We start from the raw sequence: 27,328 nt of genomic DNA on the forward strand, positions 1-27,328 counted from the left end.
CTTTAAACATTTAATATCTTCCAATTGTAATATCTTGAAAGCTACAAGTACAATACCAAAACCAGGATACTAATAGGATGTAGTTACAAGAGATTTCATCACTGAGATAATGCTTTATGTTGTCCTTTTATGTCACCAACTTCTCTTATAACTAAACCCTGTTTTAGTCATTGACAACCAATAGGCTGTTCTCCATTTCTGTATATTTTGTCAATTCTATAAAATCAGATTCCATTGAGAGGATTCTATCTTATGGATTCACTGTATGTGTCAGAGTGAAGCCGAGCTCCATCGTCTCCCAATGGCGGATTTTTCAGTGGTAGATAATGAGATCTTTGTTCTGAGGCACCTCTAGATGAAATTGAAGCTCCATTCTTTGGATTAACTTTTGGTTGTTGTTTTCAGGTGCCACTGAATTGGTCCTGCCTTATGGTGACCCTAAGTACACCAGAAGCATACTCTTCCCATCCGTCACCATCCTCGCAATGCTTTTTTATGCAGGAGCCAATGGCCGCAGCCTTTTGTCCACCCATCTAGTTGAGGGATAGTCTTTCACTGTCCCTCTGCTTACCAAACATGGTGTCCTCCTCTAGGGACCGGCCTCTCCTAACAACATGCCTAAAGTACATAAGGTGAAGAAGATTCACCATCCTTGCCTCTAAGGACATTTTCCTTACAAGACATATTCATTTATCCTATAGGAAATCCATGGTACTTTCAATAGTCACCATTACCACAATTAAAATGCACCGATTCTTCATTGATCACCCTTATTCAATGTTCAGCTTTCACATGTATATGGGGCAATGGAAAATACCATGGCTTGGGTCAGGGATAACTTAGTCCTCAAGGTAACATCTTTAACATCTTTGCTTTTTAATGCTCTAAACTGTTTTATATAAACATAGTAACAAAATTATTTTTCTTTGAGTACACTATTTTTATGATCTATAGGTTATATTTTGGTAATAATTTTCTTCTAAGGGAGTGATTTGAATTTTAAATTCTTCTTTTAGAATGTTATTTCAGAATATTTTTCTCATCCCCATACTGTTTAGATACTTTTTCCAAATTTCATATCATTATCTTCAAGAAGCGTAACCTATGAGTTTAAATTTTTGAATTTTAAGATGTTTGTCATTAACATATGAAATGTTCAATGAAAGACCAATGCAAATTCCTATTTAATGGTTTCTATATATGACTTAGAAATCAAGACTGTCGAGTGGATATTCAAGTGTTCTATCGTGTCACTTACTGTTGCCTTCTAAGTCAGTGCTACTCAAGGTTAGAGTCACAGGCAAGGTGCTCTTTACAGTCTGTTGGTACCAGGTCATGATGACGTATATACGGAACGTGAGAGGTTGCATTTAGAAATTCTTGATAACAATTTGACAAAATAATTTTAATTAATGTTGCATCTAATTGTAACAATTCTTTAGCATTTCTAATAATTTGCTTGTGCTACATTTACCAATTTTTTTCTGACTAGGGAAAAAGTTTACCACTACAGATAGATTAAGAGATACTTTCACTGATATCTCAATTCTGAAAAATGTTATATTGAATTTGAATAAAATTGCATTTATATCACATTTTTCCCTAAAGTAATTTTGTTTATCAATTAGTTTATTTACTATTACATTCAATTTGTTAAATGTTACATCAGAATCATATGTTTCCTCTTTAATCATTATTCAGTGCTTGCTTTCTGGGTGTTTAACCTTAAATTTCACCTTGTCTGAAAATGATATTGCCTTTCCTGTTTTCTTTTGTCTGGTATTGATTTACTAATGTCTATACTTTAATCTTTAAAAATAAACATCTTTCTATTAAAAAGTATGTTAAGTTGGGTGTTGCAGAAAATAATATCCTACAAGAGGGAGAGAGGGGAAAAGGGGGAGGCAGGGGGCCAGACAAGACAACCTATTGAGAGTTTAGATAATGTTTTTTAAGGTGTTGAATACAAAAATAATGATCTAAAATGGAAACCATCGCCTAATTCACAAAAATACGTAAACAACAACAACTAAAAAATAACTTCATTACCCAGTCAGCATATTTCTTTTAAATAATGGAGATAGTTTACTGAGTTTTAACCTAATCTGTCTCTATTTATATTATATGAGAATCCAGTCTGCTTATAGTGTAAGAATCATTGCGTTTGAATTCATTTTCCTATTTTATATTATGTTAATCATTTATGATAATTGTTTTCATTTTATGTTTATTTTCCTAATTTACTGTTTTTTTTTTATCAAAGTGCTTGCATTACTTTCCTAGAACTGCTAGAATAAATTACCACAATATTGAATGAAGGGGGAAGTGCAGAGTGGAGACCCAAGGCCCAAGAGTCAGCCACTGGAGATCCCCTCATAGAGGGGTTTAGGAGAGGACATGGGTCAGTCAGGGTGCGAGGTAGTACTGATGAAGAACACAGCTTTCCCCCAGATCCTGGATGCTTCCTCCCCCCAACTACCATGATCCGAATTCTACCTTGCAGGGCTGGATAGGGCAGAGGTTGTACACTGGTACATATGAGGGCTGGAGGCACATGGAATCCAGGGTGGATGATACCTTCAGGACCAAGGGTGTGAGGGGCGGTGCTGGGAGAGTGGAGGGTGAGTGGGTTGGAAAGGGGGAACTGATTACAAGAATCCACATCTGACCTCCTCCCTGGGAGAGGGACAGCAGAGAAGGGGGGGCAGAGGGAGACTCCGGATAGGGCAAGCAAGATATGACAAAATAACGATGGATAAATTACCAAGGGCACATGAGGGAGGGGGGAGCGGGGAGGGAGGGGAAAAAAAAGAGGACCTGATGCAAAGGGCTTAAGTGGAGAGCAAATGCTTTGAGAATGATTGGGGCAGGGAATGTATGGATGTGCTTTATACAATTGATGTATGTATATGTATGGATTGTGATAAGAGTTGTATGAGCCCCTAATAAAACGTTAAAAAAAATTCATTGACAAAAAAAAAAAAGAAAAATAAATAAATAAATTACCACAAACTGTGACACAAAATAAAAGAATTGATTTTTCTATAGTTCTGAAGGCTGGGACTTTGAAATCAAGTGTTCAGCATAGCAATGTTTTATCTTAAAACTTTGGAAGGGATCCTTCGATGACTATTCTTAATTTCTGGGGTTTGCTGGTAATCCTTGTTGACATTGCTTAGTTTGTAGCCCTACAGCTCCTGTCTTTGCCTTTGTCTTTGAATGGATTTCTTCTTTCCCTGTTCTTATCAGGATACCATTCATTGGATTATGGACAGCCTGAACCAATATAGCCTTATCTCATTAGCCTGATCACATCTGCAAAAATCCTCTTTCAAAACAAGAACACACTCACAATCTAGCTGTGTGGATTTGGGGTAGACACTTCAATTCAGGACAATGCTGCTCTTTCACAATTTATGTTACTATGAAAAATGTGAATAAGTGTTTCCTTTTTTTCTAGCATCTCTACTTAAAAAATCTCTCAATGGTTTTATGAAAATAATACACAAAAAGTCCTCTATGTGCATAATTCAAACCTCTCCAAGTCTACATATATAATCTATAAAAACTTTGACTACCTTGTCTCACTAAAATCACTCTCCTTCAATTTAAATGTTGCTGTTGTGGTTGGGTGCCCTCACCCTCAACATGACTTCAACGCACAGTGACCCTGTACGATCCTACAGAACCGTCAGCACGGGAGCTTGGGCTGTAATCTGCACTGAAGCAGAGTTGCTCGGTCTTTTCTCCTGCAAAGTGACTAGTGGATTTGAATTGCTGACTTTTCAGTTAATTACCAGGCATTTAGATAAGTCTTATATACTGGTTAGTTGAATGCTTTGAAATTTCAAAATATTATTCATTATCAAGCAATATCTATCATTAATATTATATTTATTTAATAAACACACATATGTAAGCATTCAGTGTTCTGACAACTTTACCAATACCGCATAAACACATTAGTGCTATGAGCAGTGTAAGGACTACTATTATTGCTAAATAATGAGGGTCTTTAAGTATAGACAATGTAATGAACTGATTTCAGTTTCCAGAGATAATAAATAGTGCTAGTATCTAAACTCAGTAGATAATATTTCCAAGTCTGACTATGATAGCAAAGTTAAGCACTCTCATTTACCTGTAATTATTTGCACTTTCATTTATTTGTCTATTAGCTCCAGTAGTTATTTAGTTAAGAATTGCGGGTAGACTGTATTTGAAGCTTTAAGTGGAGAATAAGGAAGACACCAAGAACACCATCTTCCCTAAATCTCCAGTTAAAATAGGTGTCCTGTTTTATTTTAAACTTTCATATATTTTCAAAGTGATTTCCCTAAAATCTGTATATTTGTCTCTATATTAGAGTTTAGAATCTATTTTGTAAAAAAATGAGGAGCCTTATTAAGACAATGGTTAAGTGTGTCACGGATAAATCAAAGTTTGACAGTTCAAAGCCACTCAGAACCTTTCAGGGAGAAAGAGGTCATATTTGCATCTGTGTTATACAAGGTTCTCTAGAGAGGCAAAACCAGATTGCTAATAATTATATATACATATATTTATACAGATAGATATATAACACATGAAATGAACAGTTAAATTATAAAGCAGTACAAATGGCTCTGTGAAACTCACTCCGAGACAATTGTGAGACACTGGCAGTCCTTCAAGTCTTGAGGGCCGCCAAGTAGCCCTCTGTAGAGAAATTCAGGCTGTCCTGGCACAGGCAGCAAACAGCAAGCCAGGTCACCAACAGTCAGCCAGGTCACCAACAGTCAGTCCCTAGCTCAAGAGATGTACATTCCAATTGTGTGGCAAAGCAGGTGTTGAAGGAACCTCAAATTACAGTGACACAGTCCACAGGTTAGGTGTCCCACAGGTAGTGTAGCTTTGAAAATTGATGCACAAAACAAGCAAGGCAGCCGCACACTGGTCAGATGATCAAAGAGCGAGAGACAAGAAAGGCGAAGCTCGCCAAGCCATTTATCTCTCCGCCCTTCAATTAATCCCACATGTGTTTATCAGCCAGGCTGGAACAATACCTAACGACCTCAGCATCTATAAAGATTACAGTCCCAACCCTATGGGCTTGTTCTACTGTGTCATGTAGGGTTACTATGGGTTAGAATTGATTTGAAGCATAGATACGCTGAGAAACAATTATGAACACACCTCCTCATTGCTATAAGAAATTTTGAAACAGGAGTGGGAGTTACAAATAAGTAAGCATGTTGAAAGTAAACAATATGATGTATGATGTCACAATAATAATGGGTCCTGATGGCAAAGCAGCTAAGAACTCAGCTGCTAACTCTAAAGTAGATTGTGTGTTAACTCACTCAGATCCTTAGGAGAAAGACCTGATGACTAAATAAGGGGGGTGCGGTGGGGTTAATGTCATCGCAATCTTCCCATAACTATTTGGTTGCTTATCCTGGAGCACATTAAGAGGTCACAGCATAGAGGATTATGGTAAAATGACTGAGAATCCTAGCTTAGCCAAGCTGACTTAAAAAGCAACCAGTAAAATATCCTAGTGCATCATCCAGCCAAGGTTTTGTGCATAAAATGTGCTATTTCTTGCTTTTATAAAACCATCCTTGGGAAAAACCCAGACTTACTTAGATTAGGATGCTTATATCACAGATACTTTAGTACCCAGCATATTGTTTAATGTCTGAGTTGATGAAGTGGCAGACTCATGGGGTGTTCATTCTATACATCAGACAGGGTGTGAAGAAATCACATACAATCCCATAACCGAGGGGAAAAATCACCTTTCAGAGTTGGTTAAAATATTCATATTTGAATGAATAGATATATACATTCATTCACATCTATTCATATATATATATATTTGCATACAGTCAATCCCTTTCATTGAGTAAATGCTATTACATTAAGACATTACTAGTTTGTTAAGCCAAGGCACTAAAGTCATATTTTGGTTTTAAAGATTTATTTTCTCTTAAAAATTTGAGATGATAGTAATGCTGAGATATTACTATTTTTTATTTAAAAGAGAAAAGATTGCCATCATGCTTTTTCTTTATTAATTTCTAATTATTCATTAAATTTCATAAGTTGATGCTTCCCTATTGATTGGGATTTCATCAATTATATAGATTAATATAGACAACCTAAGCTTATTCTTTGTAACATCTTACAACTTGAAATGTTTACTTAATTAATGATTAATATTTTTCAGTAATGCATATTTTGAATTGTATGAATGGATTTTTAAATTATATTTTCAAATGATCTATTGTTATCTCAAAAGGTAACCATGAATGGCTCAAATTTTTTGGAATATGAAAATATCACTCAAATATTTCTTTTCTAATCAGGCATGATTAAAGAGGATAATGACTTCATTGGCAGATAATGCAGTATTAGTATTGCATCATTTTCTACGCTTTACGTTCACTTGTTTAATATAATAAACAATTGCTATTTCTGTATTTAAATAAAAATTTATTGAATTAATCACTAAATATAGGATTTGTAATAATTTTTCAGGTTCAGAGACACTGTCAGGTAAGAATTTGATGACTACAAGGTTGTCAGTTCAAATCCACCATCCTTCCACAGCAGGAAGTTAAACTCATTTTTTTCTCATAAAGGTTTATAACATAGGGTACCCAACATAGAGTCACTATGAGCCAGAATCACATTGAAGTGGTTTTATACTATTAGGTGCCATACACTATCAAATCCTAGTTTGAAGACTTTTTATAAATCACAAAAAACTATTGAATTTTACCAAATAATAAAATGGATGACTTATATTAAGATTTTTCAGTTAATGACTGCCATTGAGGTTAATCTATAAATTCTTTGATTTTGATATCAATTTCTCTATATTAGCAACATCAACGTCATCTGAGAATGTCCCAGAAGTGAACATTTAGACATGATTCAGACATCCTGGGTTAATTCCAGCAACAGAGTCTTTAAAAGCCCTCCAAATGATGAAGATGCACAGTAGAATTTGATAACTATGCTGGTAACTTCATAAATGTGTCTAGAAATCATTTATATAATTTATCAGTTTTTTGGAATTAGTAATAAATCATCTATAAAATCATAGTAGTCTAAATATTTCAAAAGGACATTTTTGACTTATTAATATTTTTACTTCAGATTATTATTCTACTCATAATGAACATTTCTATCTAGTAGGTTTGGGAAATTTACACAATTTTAAAACAATATCCTTTTGCTTTTTAATAAACAGTATTGAGTTTCACTGAATTAATTTGTAATTTTTTCCAATTATGTAGTTTTATATCTTTTGATTACTTCTGTATTTGTATCCTTGCTTTCTAAATCTTATTTGTTAAAGTGGTCAATATTTTTATATATACAATATTTTTATATATATTTTATTTGTTAAAGTGGTCAATGTTTTTATTTATATGTTAGCTATAGTGCTATTCCAGGAATGACAAATGTGACAGAATGCTGTCATTCATCTACACAAACAACATTTTAAGATCTATCTTGGAGTACAATGTTGTTTGTGATAGGACAATACCTACACACATAGATGGAAATCTAGTTGGTACAAATATTATTCAAATTTATGAACAAACCACTAGAGCTTATAATGAAGAAATTAAAGGATTTTATATGCAAATTCAGTCTAAAATTTCATCTGGTGCATTGATAATTAGTGGAAATTGTATGCCAAATTTGGAAACAAAGAGAAAGAAACAGTACAAAAATATGACTTTGATGTTAGAAATGAAGTTCGAGTATATGAAATAATTTTGTGATATCAATGACTTTCTCATTGCAAATATTTATTTAAACATAAATGGTGATTACACATATGAAAATTGCCAAATTATATACGCAGTGTGTTAGGTTGGGTTGACTAGAAAAACAAATCCTGTGACACTAAAAAATGTGTAAAAAAGAGCTTTGTATGCAAAAATAATATATATCAAGAAAACAGCCCAGTCCAGTACAACTCAAGCCCATAAGTCTGATACTAGTCCATTATTCCCTCCTCAGAATCATGCAGTCATAGGCAATGACACAGAATGCAGAAAGATCACAGGGTGATGGGTACAAAATCATGTGGATCCAATGGCTGTCGATGCATCACAGGGCTCTGACAGGAATCAGGGTAGTCAGCAGAAAAGTGAACAGAGAGAGAAGGTTTCCAGGAACTCCTGTACTCCACCCCATGAGAAGGCCACACCCACAAGGAGTCACCATCAGGCTGACTTGATTGACTCTACCCCTACACTTGTACATATCAAGTTTACTTGAAATTATGTAACTATCACACACAAGAATCAATATGACAACAAATGTACGAATAAATGATGGAGAAGCTCAATATCAGCTGAACATACAAAAAATTAACATCGCTCATTTTCCAGTTCAGATGTGAAGCTGACTAAATTTACAACAGGTTTACAAGAGCCAACATACAATATTGAATATTGAATATACTAATGAGATTTTGAGAAAATCGCAAGAACAATTGATATATTCAACCCTAACAAAAGGCCTGGATTTGGATTTTATGGAGAAAATAGTACCAGGATTGGAGGAAAGGTTCTTAACAATCTGTGATATATAGATTATACAAACTTGATTTCTGACAGTGAGGATGACTTGAAGCACATGTAGATGAAGATCAAGAACTGTAGTCTTCAGAGTGGATTATAATTTAATGTTATAAATCTCCTCATAACTGATCCAATAGTCATGATAAGTGGAGAAAAGATTGAAGTTGGAAAGATATCATTTTACCTGAATTCATAATCAAAGCTAATGGAAGAATCAGTTAAGAAATCAAGTTATATGTTCAGTAGACAAATCTGCCATTTTATGATTTAAACCTCTTTAAATTGTGTAGAGCAAGATATAACTTTGAAAACTAAAGTGCTCCCGACTAAAGACATGACATTTCAATAGCCATATATGCATGTGAAAGATGGAAAATGATTAGTCATGACCAAAGACGAATTTATACATTTCAAATAGAGTTTTGACAAAGAATAATAAAGTGTGACAGACTGTTAGAAAAACAAACAAATCTGTCAGGAAGAAGTATAGCCAGAATGCTTCTTAGAAGTGAGGATTGCTAGATTTCTTTCATGTTATTTGGATATTTATGAGACTAGAACTACCCCTGGAAAAGAACCATATGCTTGGTAAAGTAGAGCTGGAACAAAAGTGAAAGCCCCACCAGGAAATGAATTGACATGCAGTAATTGTCAATTCATTCAAACACACGAATTGTGAGGATGTGGCAAGACCAAGCTGCGTTTCTTCCACTGTACATAGGATCACTATGAGGTAGAACAGGCTTGTCAGCACTAACAACAAAATGTACCCTTGCTGCAAATAGAATCATTCATGCAGTATAGCACATGGGGACAAAGTTCCAGAAACTTCCTAGACATCACCAAACATCTTGAAGGGATCGGTTCCTGGGCTTTGTGGATAAGCATCAGATCTTGGAGGATATCAGTGGACATAACACAGTTAAAAATGTCAATGTTCTACAATCTTCTTGGATGAGTAGTGATTAGGTGATTAAATGCTGTTTGACTATTGGTCTTCGCACCTCCAGAGGAAAGAAGAATGATGTCAATTGAAAAACCCATTGAACCACTCAAAAAGCCATCTCCATAACACTGAGACCTGAACAACTAGATTGTGCTGTGGTACCGCGACCAACGCTTCTATGTGAATCCCATTAGGAGGAGAGAAGGTGGAACAACCATCAAGACTATAAAGTATATCAGACTTACTGATTGGATAGCGATCAGTGTAACCCGCACCCCCACCCCCCATCCTGCCAAATCTGCCTCTTAGAGAATCACCAAACTCAACTGGCACAACATACTATAAAGACAATTGTCTACATTGCTATTTGGGAGTAGTGACGGGTCTTAAGAGCTCCTTAATAGCTATCTATAGTGAAGCTCTTCCAGTCTAGATGAAAGAAGAGTGATGAAAACTGAAAACTTTTGGAAATGATTAGTCCAATTGATCTGAAGACCATAACTTGATCACTGTGCCTGGTTACTACTATCAACTGTGCTGAAAAAGATCTCATTGAAAGGTCCTAGATAGAATGGGAGGAAAATGTGGATCATAGCTCAAAATCATAAAAAAGAGAGCAGGCTTAATGTTGGGATACAGATGGTAGGACACCCCCTCTCCCCCACACACACACACCCACACACACGAGTTTTTGATCCTCCATATCTGGAACTGTACTTACCACTAAGTAAGGAAAATCAAACATTTAAGATTTTAAAAGTTGCCATTTACCCAAGGCCAAAGTCCAGAGGGTAGATTAAGAAGAAAGAATTGTAGGGGAAATAGAATCAGAGTAAGATAAGTAATAGTACATTGAGGAGATTTCAATGGATGAGCTGAAACAAAATCTGAACTGTTGAAGAGTGGAATAAGAAGATAGTAAAAGGAAATGGAGGAAAGAACTAGGAGGTAAAGAGCACTTATAGAGGTCTAAATACAGGCATGCACAGATGTAAATATATTTATATACCATGATGGGAAATAGATCTATGTGTATATATTTATAGGTTTAGTATTAAGGGAGCAGAAGGACTATGGGCCTCCACTCAAGTACTTCCTCAATGCAAGAACCCTCTGTTCTATTAAAATGGGATGCCATGATGCTCACCTTCCTGACATGATCGCTGAAGACAAATGTGTGCATAAACAAATGTGGTGAAGAAAGCTGATGGTGCCCAGCTATCAAAAGGTATAGCATCTGGGGTCTTAAAGGCTTGAAGGTAAACAAGTGGCCCTCTAGCTGAGAAGCAACAAAGCCCACCAGCCTGTGTGATCATGAAGTGTTGAAGGGATCAAGTATCAGGCAACAAAGAACAAAAAATTGTATCGTTGTGAATGAAACGGAGTGCCGATTAGGGATCCAAACCCATCTGTAGGCAACTGGACATCCCCTTTCAGAAGGGTTGTGGGGAGATGTCAAGCCAGTCAGGGTGCAGCGTAGCAGCAATGTAACATACAACTTTTCTCTAGTTCTTAAATGCTTCCTCCCCCAACACTATCATGATCCCATTTCTAGCTTACAAATTTGCCTAGACAAGAAGATGTACACTGGTACAGATAGGAACTGGACACACAAGGAATCCAGGACAGATTATCCCTTCTGGACCAGTGCTGAATGTGGTAATACCAGGGGAGGGGAGGTGGGATAGAAAGGGGGAACTGATTACAAGGATCTATATGTAACCTCCTCCCCTGGGTGAAGGACAACAGAAAAGTGGGTGAAGGGAGATGTCAGACAGTGTAAGATATGACAAAATAATAATAATGTATCAGTTATCAAGGATTCATATGGAAGTGAGGGAGTGGGGAGTGAGTGGAAAAATGAGAAGCTGATACCAAGGGCTCAAGTAGAAATCAAATGTTTTGAGAATAATGAGGGGAAAAAATGCACACATGTGCTTGACACACAATGGATGTATCTATGGATTGTGATAAGAGTTGTATGAGCCTCCAATAAAATGATTTAAAAATACAAACAAAAATAATAAATAAAAATAAAATAGACGACCAGTTCTAAAAACTTATTCTCAATTTACAATATTTTATAAATTTTCCACGTGGGCTGTTTCAGTAGTTTGTGTGCCTACCTGTACAAAATAAGGTACTTATGTGCATCTAAAATTTCACCAAGAAAAAATAGAACACACAGACAGGAAAAATATTGGTAATGGCATATCAGTCAAGGAAATAGTCTTTGAGATCTCTAGCAAATTTCAACAAGTACAAAATAAATAATTTTTAATTGGCAGAGCACATCTACAGACAGTTCACCAAAAAGATTTCCAGGTGATGAACAAAAATCTAAATATGTGAGATCATTATCTATTTGCGGGATAAGAATCAAAACAATGATAAGACATCACCTCACCTGGAATCAGTATCATTATTATTGTTGGTGATGATGATGCTAGGTGCCCTTGAGTACATTCCAACTGCAACAGCCCTATGCACAACAGAACAACAACACGCGCGGTCCTGCGCCATCCTAAGCATTGTTGTTATGTTTGAGCCCATTATTGCAGTCACTGTGTCAATCCATCTTGTCTCGAGCTGTTCTCTTTTCTTCTGCCCGGCTATGATGCCATGCACGATGTCCTTTTCCAGAGCCTGGATGTTCTTTATAACATGACCAAAGTACCTAACACAAAGTCTCGCCATCCTGCCTTCCAAGGAGCATCTGACTGTACTTCCACCAGGAGACCCTTGCTTGTTCTCCTGGCCATTCATGGTATTTTCAGGATTCTTGAGCAACACCACAATTCAAATGCATTGGTTCTTCGTCAGGCTTCCCTATGCAATGTTCAAGTTTCACATGCTTATGAGACAACCGAAACTGCCCTGGTTTGGGTAAGGTGCACTTGAATCCCCTTGTTTTGGTTTCCAGCACTTTAAAGCAGCCTGTGGCCGCGTGTTTACCAAAGCAATGCATTAGTCAATGTCTTGACTGCTACTTCCATGAGCATTAATTGTGGATCTAAGCAAGGCACAATTCTTGACCTCTTCCGTGTTTTCTTTATTTATTCTGACATTACCAAATTGATCCAGATGTTAGGATTTTGTAATCCATACTCAAGTTTTCAATCTTTGATCTCTATCAGCAAATGCTTCAAGCCTTCCTCATTTTCAGTAAGTAAGGATGTATTTTCTCTATATCTCAAATCGTTAATAAGCCTTCTCTAATCCTGGTGCCACACTCTTCTTCATATTATCTCAGCTATCCAAAGATTTCCTGCTACCAGGACTGCTTCATGGGAAAGAGGAAGAGCACACGCTTATGCTCATGACTGGGGGAAGATGAATTCAGCTCTGTCTTTGGTGTTTTAGACATTTTCTTAGTATATTTTGTATTATAAGCTTTTTAGTTTCTCTCTAAAATTCACTCTCACTATAAATATTAGTGAGGCAAATTGTAGCCTTCATTACAACTTATTTGGGTATGATTGGATGAAACATTATGATGTTAGGATAAAAATCAGTGTAAAGAGCATGTAGAGAGTGATTTTTAATAAAACCATATTCTACTTGAAATTAAAATGCAAATTATGTACAGCATGATGATTCTCTATCTTGACTCATAAAAGAAGATGATTAAAAGAGATAAAAATAAGATTTCTCCTCCATTTGATAGTTCTTTGACCTAAAGTTCTTAAACATATATTTATTTTAGATTTCATCAAATTATAATTGTCAATTTTGGTTCCAAACTCCTGTTTCTGAAATTATACCCTTTTAAAGATATAAAAGCTTTAAAACAACATGCTTTGTAAATTTATGAGCAGAATTAGTGCATATAAGGTAATTCCATTGAATAATAATTATACTTTGTATTTACAGTAGTTTTTGAAGCTGACTCAAATGTATGATCTCATTTGAAATATCCATAAAAATGATTTGAAAACAAATTAAAGCACTGTGATTTTCAGAGGAGCTATTATTATCCCTGTTTTCCAAGTAATGCAACAAGTGAAAACTCAGGTTGAAAAGTGATTGTTTAATATTTACATAGCTCCAAATATGGCATATACAAATCTCAAATCATAATACACAGAAACATTTTTAATAACATGTAAACCAAAAATGAGGCCCCTACCATCTTGTCAACTTTGAAACACTGCACTCATGGATAAGGTGCTGGGACAGCCAGTCTCTATGGGAGCAGATAGTCTCAGCTTTGCTGAGTTTTCGCCCAAAGACCTTGCAGTTAGCACCACAGAAACTAGCCGTGAGGGCGACTTAATGATATGTAGGTAAGCCGAAATCTATAAAACTGTTTATATAAGTTAATAACCCATTAAATAAAGTAGATAGATAAACCCAGATATGATGTATGGGGATATAAACTGGACATAAGTGAGTAGGTATGGATAGGCAAATAACTACAAATGAATGGCAAAGCACTCACACCCATTGCGTGTACTCAATACATGCAGACATTTACCCATGCTCAACGCAAGTGAAATAGTGGCTGAATTTTTAAAATATATCAAAATGAAAAAGGAAGAAAATTAAGGAATATTTTCTGATGATAGAATTCAAGAGCAAATGTATTTATGAGGATGAGCCAGTTGTAGTCATAGGTTGGCCCAGCCTATAGAATAAGCAAAAAGAAAACTAAGAATTTATGAAAAGAAGCGTAAGCTTTGGGGTCCAATTGAACAGAGCGATGTGATAAACTCTCAAGCATAAAATATAGCTTAAATAAGGTTTCTCGGCCTCAACACTACTATATTTGGAGTCAAAGAATTCTGTATCATGATAACTTGGGGATTCCTGTGGATTGTTGTATATTTAGCAAGATCTCTAACATTGCCAGTAAAATTGGTTCAATTCCACAAAACCAATCAATACAAAAAATAATCTCCAGGTATTCAAAAGCAGGTCTGAAGTCCATGCAGACAGAGTCCCTTGGTTACTTCTATCCTTTGAAAGTAACTCTGTTCTCTGTCTTTTGGCTCTGTGACTCTAAATCTATTTTCTTTACTACTTTGCTTTCTTTTTCACTGTTAAATCTATACTCAAGAAGTAGAATGCTAGAATGCTCCTGATAACACTTTTTATAATAGCCCAAATAGAAACAACTCCGATACCCACTAACAGTAGGTCGAAGAAGATAGACCATGGCATGCCTTTACAATGACCCGTACACAGCAATGAGAAGCAGAGAACTGCAGCTCTTTGCAACAACTGTGATACCTATCACAAATATATTATTGATTGAAAATGAATCAATACAGAGAATACATACACCATGAGTCCACTAGCATCAATTACTAAATGCAATCTATTATGCTAGAATTCTGGGACAGGTTAATGAAAGAAAAGGGGCACAAGGAAAGAGGTTTGGGGTTGTAGGGAAAATTCTGTCCATTGATCTGAATGTTAATTACATAAAAAAGTCAATTTATGAAAATTCACCAAATATCCATTTATGATATGTGCACTCTATGCATTATATATTTCTTTAAGATACTTTAAATATGGGGGGATGGAAATAAAATACTAGAAAATCCAACATTCAAGTCAAGGCAAAAAGTGTTATAAATTAAATCATTATTATGTGCAATGAACCAAAATGCTGATGAATTTTAGAATTTAAGTTGACTATGTGTTTCATAATTTAAAGGACACTTAAGGGTATTAATAAAATAAAGCACTCTTGAGTACCTGAATATCTGTAAATGCTTCCTCTCTATCAAGTGAATTTCATAATGCAGATTTTCTTTATAGGTTCTTTCTAACTCTGAAAGCTTACGTGGATATCATGTTTTTATTATTGTGTGAATGTATATGTGTTTATGTGCATATTCGGATCCAATTCTGTTGTCTCATAGCTAAATAAAAATCCATACTGCGTAACCTGGTCCATGTCTCTATAAACCCTCTCTTTAAAGTACTTCCCCATCAACAATTATGGCCAATCATGACTCTGTTCTCATGTCCATGATTATAGAGCCAGTGATCACAGGACACAGAAATGCTTAGGATGACTTTGGTATAGACTAAGATCTAAATTTCAATTGTTTTATAAATTTGAGTTTTTATAATAGAAGAGACTCTAGTAAGAGAGGCCCTTTCACTCATGCTCTTGTAATACTACATATTTCTCCTTTAATTACACAGTGAGTTTATTCACCATATTCCTTCTCTGTTCAAAGATACGTCTCATGAGCATGCTAATCAAGTTCTTACAGTTAATGATTATAACTCAGTCATACTAAGATAACTAATAAATCTTTAAAAAAAATCATTCCAGCTCAGGGAAGCCAATGCAAAGAGAGAGAGGTCAGCCCCACCATGAGACACGGCATCCCCTCACTGACCCATACATAGCACTATGGGACCAGCACTGGAGACACAGTGTGGGAATTCAGCCTGGTCTGACTACCCCTACTTCCCCCTCTGGGTGATGCACAACAGAAACATGACTGAAGGGAGAGAGTGGACAGTGCAAGATATGAAAATAATAATACTTTATGGCTTATCAAGAGTTCATGAGGGTGGGGTGGGGAAGAGAAGCTGATACCAAGGGTTCACGTAGGATGATGGCAATAAACATTTTTTCATGAATCTGAAGTGTATAATCCCCATCTATCAGTTTACCATATGCTGGCTTGTATTGCTATAATACTGGGGAAACTGATCAATATTTCAAATGATAAGACCATCAATGATGAACATGTTTCAGTCAAGCTTCAAGATTCAGACTAGCCTAGGAATAAGGGAGAGGCTGCCTACTTCTCAAAATTGAGCCACTAAATCCCCTTAAGCATAGCAGCACATCAATATCTGATATCGTGCTGAGGTGAGCCCTTCCGGTTGGACAGCAATCAGGTTTTATCTTAATGGTAGGGACAGAGGAAAGCCTCAGAGGCCTTCTTTTTTGAATGAGACAGAACCCTATATGTGAAGAAACAGTCCTAAGAATTGATTAATTCCTCTCATAACATGGAATATATGAAATGTAAATCTATAAAAATTGCATGGCATAAAAATAAAAAATAATGCAAAACGATTGACATTCTAGCATTTGTAGTGAAATGTTTCTGGTCATTCCGAATCAGATAACAACACAGTGTTCAAGAGTGGGAACACCAGTTAATACAACTCTCATCCCAATTTATAACCCAGTCACGAAAGCCACTAATGAAGACATTGAATAAGTAAACCAAGATTTTCAGTCTGTCATCGATCCAGCATGCAATCCAGATATATTGAAACTTACTAGTGATTAAGTTGCAAACATAGAAGACAAAGGAGTATTTGCCATTGAAGATTGTGGCGCTGGCAATACAAATGAGGTTGGAGATTGCAGGAAATATTTTTCAATTCTTCGTTGCAAAACCCTTCTTCAAAAACATAAATAGCGACCATACACATAGACCTTTTTCATAAATAATTGTTAGGCACTGAGTCAGCTCCAACCCATAGCAACCGCAAGCACACCAGAATGAAACACTTCACAGTCCTGTGCCATCTTCACAATTGTTCCTATTTCTGAGCCCATCGATGCAGCAACTGTGTCAATCCATCTTTTTAAGGGCCTTCTCATTTTTCGCTGCCTCTCCACTTGACGAAACATGATGTCCTTCTCCCAAAGTGTGCAAGACTGCTCTAGGGCATCCCCAGTTTATCTTGGTCCACACAGTCAAATGCCTTTGCATAGTCAGTGAAACACAAGTAAACATTTTTCCTGGTATACTCTGCTTTGTTCCAAGACTCATGTGACATCAACAATGATATCCCTTGTTCCATGTCCTCTTCTGAATCCTGCCTCCACATCTGGCAACTCCCTGCCCATGTGCTGCTGTAACCGTTGCTGGATGATCTACAGAAAAAATGGACTTGTATGAGGTATCAGGGATGGCATTCTATAGTTTGAGCATTCTGTTGGTTCACCTTCCTTTGTGTATTGACACAAATATGGATTTCTTTCAGTCACTTGGCCAGAGAGTTGTCTTCCAATTTTTCTGGCATAGCCATGAGTGTTTCTGTGCTTCTTTGGTTTTCTGAAACATGTGAATAGGGATCCTGTCAAACCTTGGAACCTTGTTTTTGGCTAATGCTTTCAGTGTAGTTTGAATTTCTTCCTTCAGCATCATTGGTTCTTGGTCAAATGCTACTTCCTGGAACCGTATACTATCAACTAGTCCTTTCTGGTTAAATAACTGTGTATACTTTCTATCTTATCCTGATGCTCCCTTAATCATTTTACATTTACTATAGAATATTTCAAATATGCAATTTGAGGCTTGACATTTTCTTGAGTTCTCTCCTTTTCAGGCATGCTTAGCATGTTCTTCCCTTTTGGGTCTTTAATTCTAAGTCCTTGGACATTTCATTATAATATTTAGCATTGTGTTCTTTTGAACAGTACATTTGAACTTTCCTTCAGCTCCTGGATATCATCCTTTCTCAAATTGCTTAAGCTACTTTCAGAGAACCTTCTGGCATGCGTGTTGATCTTTTCTTTCTTTACTGTCTTTACAAAAAATTTTTCTGTGGAACTTAATACAGGACACATATATGTTAAGTATATATTTAACTATTCCTGTTATTTGTTTTCTTTCAGATTTTCAAAATAAACTATTAGTTATAACTTCTTTTTAATGAGCTTTTGCTTTCTTTATGAAAGATGGTCTGTGTCTTCCCACAGCTTATGAGGTCTTCAGTCCTTAGTGTTCCATGTGTCAAATCTGCTGTTGAGAGGTGCTCAAATTTCATTTGAGATATATTAAAGGTCATATTTTGGCTCCTGTTGGTTTGTTTTAATTTCCTTCTGCTTTATCCTAAACTTACATGTGCCCAATGGATGGTCTCTTCCATAGGCAGTCCCTGGGGTTGGTTTTAGCTGTTGATACTGCATTTCCTATGTTGTCTTTCCACTGATGTCCTCAACTCCATTTCTGTGTATTCCATCTGAGGAAGTCAATGTGTATAGTCACTTTTTGTGGTGTTGGAAAAAGACACCTGCTATCAACAAGTCATTGGTTTTGCAAAATTATATCATGCAACATCTAGTCCATTTCTATCACCACGTCCATATTTTCCAAGTACTGTTCTGTTCTCTTTGTTTCCAACTTTTGAATTATGATCATTGTGTTACTCCATGTATACTAGAGAAACAAATCCACAAAATCTCCTAGATGTATAAGAGACAGTTGTATATAAAAGGTAATTGTACATTAAGAAAGCATCTCCCTCCCCAAAAAAAGCATCCCAACTCAGTCCAGTTACAGCCCATAAGTCTGATATTAGCCCATATGTCTGGTACCAATATATAAAGTCTTCTTCAGAATCATGAAACACAAGCAATAACACTGAATGCAGGGCAATCAAATGCCAGTGGGTGGAAAGCCTTTGGATCCAGCAGTGTTGTTAGCATCTCAGCACTGACAGGGGTCTCTGTGCAGCTTCTTCCGCTTCAGAGGTTTAGTTGCATCAGCGTAGGTCCATATGGCTTCTCTAGCTCAGGGCACTAGTATAGTTACATGTGTCTTATCAGCTAAAATATCTCCCAGAGAGGGAGGAGAGAGAGAGAGAGAGAGAGAGAGAGAGAGAGAGAGAGAGAGAGAGAGAGAGAGAGAGAGAAGTGTCTCTGCTTTCCAAGGAGGAAAATCCAGGAGTTCCCAGAATAGTCAGGAGAAGACCATGCCTACATAGAGGCCACATTGGCTATGATCTAATTGACAGACTAGACTCGACCCGTTCACTCTTAATCCTCTCAAGTCCCAAATTAACACCAGATTATATAACTATCACAATCACCAAAATCTCTCAATGCATCTTGATTGCATATTTGATCATTTTCCTGCTGAAGCTATCTGTAATATTCTTCAATGTCTTCATCACTAGCTTTTGTGGTTGGTGCATAAATTTGAATAATGATTTTATTGATCAGATTTCCTTGAGGTTGATAGATATAATCCTGTCTCAGCAGTGTACTTCATGACAGATTTATCAAGACCAGAAAGAACACACACTGGCTATATCTCTGCAGGGAGACAATGAAATAGCTTAATATCCTCAGCCCACACAAGGCCAGACAGGCTATGGAACAGACATCCGGTTGCTCCTATGAAATTCAAGTTGAATCTAAAGAATATGGAAGGGAAAAAGTTCATGAGCGACAAAATACAAACTTAGTATCTCCCTTTCCTTTTTAGAGAACATCCAAAGAACATTTTGATGCATTAAAACTAATGGCAGAAACCTGGGTGAGCTGTGAAATGATACCTATACCATTATACATGAAGAAAACAATAAACCATTGAAAAGAGGAAAGAAAAGGCATATGTGAATGAAAGAAGAGACTCTGAAACCCACACCCACAACTATACAGAGTGGTTACATGAATGGAAGTCGTTGTGACATAAAAGCGATGCGTAGAACATTTCATAAGGCAGCTGGGTAGGACAAAGTAAAGAATGATAATGAAATATGCAAAGACCTGGCACTTTATAACCAAAGAGGAATAATGTGCTTAGCATGTCTCAAATTGTACATAAAATGAGCCATCTCAGAAAGGAATATAGAATTCCACAGCAATCCAGAAAGAAGAGCCACCAGCAGAGCATGTGTCAGCTCGCTGTGTGACATGACAGTAGCAATAGAAGCAACAGAGGCTACTGAAGCACAGAGACTGTGAATGGGAGCAGCCCCTTTCCCGCCCACGGAATGAAATAAACTGAGTGCCGTCAGTCAGCAATGGTTCTGGTTTCTAAGGCGGCATAGTCGTTGGGCATTTTGAGTGCCAAAGAAGATTTGTTAAACAGGGAGGAATCCAAAGGTTCTTGCTGCTGAGAGAGTGAGGACCACAAAGAGAGAGAGGTCTGATAACATGCTGAGAAGTGTTAGCCTTCTTATGTTTTCTGACTGGGACTGATGGTAACTTGTTAATTCCACCCATAAGCCCACAGAGTTGTGAGTATTTTCTGTAGTTATGAGTGATTATTACAGTGAATTATCAAGTCCAGCAGAGAAGTAGGGGAAATGGTTGGTACTGGCATATGACAAAGAAGCTTAAAAGATTTGATCTCTTCTTCATAGGAAAAGTTGGTATCGAGTGGTGTCTCCTTACCCATTACCTTGCAAGCGGTGGTCAGAAATGACCCCTACACCAATCCTGGAGATGATAACCATCTATGGCAATATTGCAAAGACTGAGGGGATTTCAGAGCATTTCTTTGCGCTCGTGTGGAAGCTAGACACGATGTAACAAACAGGTAGTAGTTCTAACAGAACATGGGGATATGTTCTGGTCTAAAATCAGGATTGGTGCATACCAGGTGCATGGTGAAGCCAATTTACTGTATTTGTTCGATCTCTGGGTTGAGCAAATAACTTAAAAACTTGGACTATGTGGAGAAGAGTACACTATCATTATTTGATAAAACTGTATTACCAACCTTCCATATGCATATGACACAACCTTGCATATTGAGAAAGAGGCGGACTTTAAACCTTTGCTGATGAAGTTCAATAACTATAGTTTTCAGTGTGTACTACAATTCAATTTAAAGGAAATCAAAATTCTCACAGCAGGACGAAGAGACAAATCATGAGAAACAGAGAAAAGATTGAAGACATCCAGATTTCATCGTCTTTGGATCCACAATCAATGCTAATGGAAGCAATAGACAGTCAATAAGTCAAATGCTGTATGGCAAGGGTAAATCTGCTGCACATGATCTTGTTAAAGTGTGGAAGAGCATGGATGTCACTTTAAGGTCAAAAATGCCCCTGACCCAAGCAATGTTATCTCCAATTGTCTGGTATGCCTGTGAAAACTGGACAATAAATAAGAAAATCAGAGAATAACTGATCCATTTAAATGATGGCATTGGTAAAGAATATTGAAAATGCAATGGACTGTCAGAATCACACACCAAGTCCTCCAAATGTCGTGGCAGAACAATCGACAGCATGGTCCCTAGATATGAGACACGTTTCCAGGAGGGACCCATCTTTTATAAAGGACATGATGCTTTATAAAAGTGAAGGGACGATGAAAGAGAGACAGAATTTCTAAATTGGCAAGCCGTTTGTAACAATGGGGTTAGGCTTAACAATTATAAAGAATCGCATAAGACCATGAAATGATTTATGTCATAATGACACAGGATTGTCATGAATCAGATCCTGCTTGATGGCACCTAGCAAGAACAAAACATTTATCAATGAATTTATGTTGAAAGAGGCAATGTGTTTTAAATAAAGTATAAAATTCTGAGTTAAGGAAATTCATATTTAAGTTTAAGAATGCATTTTAATTTTGCCTAAATGTATTTAAAATATGGTAAATGGACCTATGTTTATATTGAACCACATTCATATATTAATTTGGTATTTTACTACAGAAAAATTAATTCCTCATAAGAAAGTTCACTTTGTCCCTTCACTTTTGAGAAATACCTACAGTAGTACCTTTTCACTAACAAAAAAAAGGAAAAAAATCCAAAGTAGAAATTCACTTTTCTGAAAACAGTTAAAAAGTGTTATTTGCCTTCAACATTTATTTTGTAGGAAAGCCATTAAGGAGGCAGTGCATACACTGAGCCGTGAGAGTGGTGTCATCAAACTCCGTCCTCACAAACTACACTGAGCATTTCAGCATTAAACCCCCACAGCTTTTAACTGTGTCTGTAAACACTGAATGTCAGTATTAGTTTAGGTTTTATGTGTAATTTCACACGATTTAGTAGGTTATTTGGGGGTCTGAAAATGCCCAAAACTTGTGTCCCTTATAAATTAAGGGGAATTGGTTCTTCACTATGTGCCATTTTAGCGTAAGTTTTCATAGAAACTCTCTACTTTTGGATAGCAGTGGAAATGTGTTCAGGAGACAGGGAAGGATTACAATATCATCTACTTACTTTAAGTGTCTTAAGAACTAAGTGGTTTATTTTGAATCAATGTTCTACTAAAGGATCACTTAAAACAATTTAACAGTGGAACAATCAAAACTTTCTTAATATCTTTTCCATCAATTGCACTTGGAAAGCATTTTAAAATTTTTACTGTATATTTAAATATATTTCAAATAACTTCTTTGGCATAAAATGCATGTACATTGATCTGTTCCCTCAAAAATTCCATCTCAGTTGTAAATTGCTTCCAAATCTACTCTTTATATAACGTTTATCTGATTTTCACCATTAGGCCAATTTTTCTGGTTCCTTTAAAAGTGTCTGCCCTACAAGTATCATTAAAACTTTTTGCTTCTTATTATGAGCTTCATTTAAACTAAATTTTCTTGATCCTACTTGCTTATATTCATCTAAAAATTTCTATTCTAAAAGTAGACAATTAATTGCCTTACTACTAGGTAGCAGTGTTAAATTAAAACATGTTTCCACAGAGGATATATGTGTAACGCTCCAGGTACATGAAATAGGTAATTTTGTATTGGTATCTGTAATCATGTCCATGGACCAAGCCTCGGGTTCAGAAAAGATTGACTTCAATTTCAGTTCTGATGTGCAAAAAGCTTAGATGTGATTACTTCCTGCTCTTTTGCTCAGAAAATGCTAATATAGGAAAACCGATGATGTCTCATGGATCCAGCAGGACAGCGATTCACCCAATAATCCCTATGCTAAATCAGGAGAGGCACGTGAGTCTGGACGGTCCCAGCTGAGACAGGCTTACATGAACAGATGGAAATCGAATTATAAACAGCTGGGAACATATACATGTCAATTCCAATAAAATCCTGGAAACTTAATGTGGACTACCTCTCATGGCACTTTCCATTTTGTGGTTCAAACCGACCATCTGCTCCTCAGAAGAAAGATGAGTTTGTCTGTCCCACTGTCTTGTGAACGATATACAGGGTCAATATATGTGGTCTGAATTAACTGAATGACAATGGGGTTTGGGGGCTTTAGTAATATGGACTAGCTTGAGAGAGGGCAACTTCTGGGGGCTGTAGCCTTAAAGTATTCCCAGAACTTTATATCCCCAAACCCATTAGGTTACCACTTTGAAGAGCTAAGAAAGATCTTATTTTGTTTCTGCAAGTGGGTAAGTAAGTATTCATTATGAACTATACCCAGGATGTTCACCAAAGCAAAGGTCTACTCTCTTGGTAGCAGCTCTAATAGTCTAGAAGGTTAAAAGTTGGGGTGTTAACCACAAAGTCAGAAGTTTAAATACACAAGTCATTCTGTAAGAGAAAAAAATGACACTTTCTAATCCCATAAAGACAAAGCCCCAGAATCCCAAGAGGGGAGTTTTACTCTGTCCTAAGGTCATTCTGAGACAGAATTGACTTGATGGCAGTGAATTTGTTTTTAACATTTTTTTTTCACTATCTAGGTAAGTAGGATCTCCCATAAGATTATTCTACTTAGAGGTTGAGGGGCAGTGTTTCTATGTTTCCAGCCGGCTGTAGCTTTCCTGTTTCACATAAAGGTCACGAAAAGCTAAGGATTTTCTGTCCTAGTCACAGTCCAGAGACACGGACCACTAACATACTTCAATGTAATTGTAACATTTTAAAGCACAGCCTATCCACACACCTTATCTTTACACCAACAGGGATTCAGTGGACTTATAGATAACTGAAATAACTATATGACATAAAGCTTCTCTAAAAAAGTATAGTTGGTCCAAAATTATCAGAGAGGACAAACCTAAGAATGTTAGAAGAATTTGGTATCTATAGTTAAAGCAAAAATTAAACAACAGTCCTTTCCCTAACAGACTCACATATAACAACCTTCCACTAAAAACTCATCTGGATGTCTCAGGTTGGGGCAATTAATGTGCTTGTATCATAATCACACATTTGGGTGTTTGAGTTTACCCAAAAGCACATTTGAGGAAAGGCTTATCAATCTACTTCCGAAGACTCAGTTATTGAATCTAGAATGGAATTTCGCTCTATTATGCCACACAAATCTATTTAATTACCGATTTTTCAATTTTTAACAAAAACAAAATTTTAAGACATGATCTTCACGTATGAAGTAAAAAAAAACAGAGTTCAATGCAATAAAAATGTAATTACAAGGCAGCAGGATTAAAATAACCACAACACATTTTAAAAAATCTAGAGACCAAAGTGGAGAGCATGTAAGAGCAGAAGGGCAATGCAACCAGAGTAGCGTTCAGAAAGAAGCAAAATTAAATTTTAGAGCTCAGAAACAGTCTAACAAGATAACCGTATGTGTAAAGTAAAAGTAGTATAATTCCGTGCGGGATGATATTATTAAGAGTTGCCATCCAAGTGGTCTCAACTCATCGCAACACTTTGCAAATCAGAAACATACACCGCCAGTCCACACCATTCCCACAGGGCTGCGCTGTTGGAGTACTTGGGTGTGGCCCCTGTGTCAAACTGTCTCCTTCAGGCTACCTCTTTTTCACTGATGCTCTACTTCACCAAGCAGGATGTCTCTCTCTAGGTACCTGTCTCTTCGGATGACTCATCCAAATTATACCACACCATGTCTTTTGGTCTTCTTTTCTTGGGAGCAAGCAGGTTGTGCTTTCTCAAAGATGGAATTGTGTGTTTTTTCTGGCTATCAGTGGTACCTTGAACATTCCTCACCAATGCCATTCCTCAAATGCATCAATGTCTGGTCTTCCTTGTTCATTCCCCAGCTTTCACATTGAGAGATTATAGTAGATATGTAGCTGAACTAAATGGCAGCAACATCATAAAGGAAGAGATTGGAAAGATTCTGCTACAAATTACTCAGCCTGCATGTGATTTCAGAAAAATTCACGGTAATCAAGTTTATTCTAACCCACTCTAAGCATAATAACCGGAATGGACAGCGTAGAATTGTCCCTGTTGGTTTCCCAAACTGTAAGCTCGGTAAGGGAGTAGAAAACACCTGCGCAGTGACTGGTGGCTTTGAGCCAAGTGGACTTGCAACTAGCAGCACAACACATAAGCTTTATGCCACCAGGCCCCCTAGTGGATTAGTGCAGCATTGCTACACTAATGTAAGTTCAGGGAAATGATGATATTTTTATGCATGTAAAGAGTCAGTCTCAGCAATCCAAAAAGGTAGTTCTACCCTTTCTTATAGGACTGCTATGAGTCAGAATTGATATGACAACAGTTAGAGAATAATTACAGATGGACTTAGAATAAGTAAAATGCATATGTCAACATCTAAGTAACCCAAGATTAAAAAATATGTTTTATGTTGACAAATAAGAAAACAAATAATAATATTAATGTGTGCTTAATATCAGAGATACATAATTTTAAACATTAATGAAGAATAACTACAGTGAGCAGAAACAGTTGTAAACATAGTAGATATTAATAAAATATAACATTGCACAATTTTTATTGTTTCCATAGTTAAATCAGCATACGTTTAATAGCTTAAAAAAGATATTTCGTAACTTGAAGTTCTGTAGTCCAAAATTTAACACAGGACTCACTGGAATAAACCGTAGTGTAAGGAAGACACAGTCCTTTCTGAGGACCGTAAAAGATAACCTAGGTCCTTGTCTTTTCTAGCTTCCAGAAGGCACCACTTTCCTTGGCTTTTGGTTCATCTTCTCCATTTTCTAAGCATTTCTCTCTTTCTTTCATATAACATATCCTTCTTTGCCTCCTTTTTTTTGTTTGAAATATTCTATCCTTGTGGTTATATTGGCAAGTTCAGATAATTTAGAATACTCATCTCAAGTGGTTAGCCAAATCACATCTGTATATTTATCTTCATTATGTATCAGACAACATATTCTGTAAACTAAGATTCTAAGATGTGCTCATTTTGATTGGGGATTGATAAGCCTATCAGTAGAGCCTCTGTCTCCAAAGATTTGCATCCACCTCACATGAAAAATGTATTCACTCCATCAAAATTGTCATTAGGCCATCATTTCAAGGTATAGCATCTCATTTAAATTATTAGCCCCATGATGAAATCTCATCATCCATTTTTATCTAAATCAGATTTGTTAAAATATGTACCATTGAGCACAATTTTCTTCCATCTGTGGATGGGTGACATTCGAATATAATTTATCTGCTCTGAAAATACAATGATAGGATTGTCACCAAACAGAAAGCACACCCATGTTCATTGAGTCTGTTCCATCCCATCGAGATCCTAACTGGAGTTTGTGAGATTGTCACATTTTAACAAAGTAGACCTTATCTCTGTCTTCATGGGGGGGGGGGGGGCGGTTGGCTTGAAACACCAATCACCAGGTTAGGAATCCAGCTGCTAGCTCACAGGGCCGCCAGGCCGCCATGGGATAGGGTCGCCGCTAGAGGATCTCCTCTTCGGAGAGAAAAAAGAAAGGAAAATGTGAAGCACCCTTAACAAGCAATTTTGAAATTCAGCCAGTATTTCATTTTATTCCAAGACAAGAAAAGATTTTTTTATATTTTATAGATCTGGTTTTGCCCTCTGTGCTGAAAGATCCTCCCTCCAGGGTTGTGTCAGCCCTTATCCCTCTTTAGTCATGAAAGCTAGCACACATTTGAATCATGTGAAACTCCCTACATCCTACTTATAGTCCTCTGTATCTTTATGTTTCATTCCTTCACCCTCATTACAGATATCTAGATGATATATTTTATAAACATAAGGGTTACATCTATATATAAAATATTTTTAATCTCTATATCAGCAATTACTAAGTTTCCGAGATAAGATAATGCTAAGCCAAAACTGTGCCATTGTTGAATTTTACCAATATAGCCACATAAAAAATTAAATCAATTCTTCATAGTCCCGTCCAAGTAGAAGAAAAAAGGAAGCACTCTTCAATTCATTCT

This window comes from Tenrec ecaudatus, chromosome 8 (genome assembly GCF_050624435.1).
Source record: "Tenrec ecaudatus isolate mTenEca1 chromosome 8, mTenEca1.hap1, whole genome shotgun sequence".
NCBI lineage: Eukaryota > Metazoa > Chordata > Mammalia > Afrosoricida > Tenrecidae > Tenrec > Tenrec ecaudatus.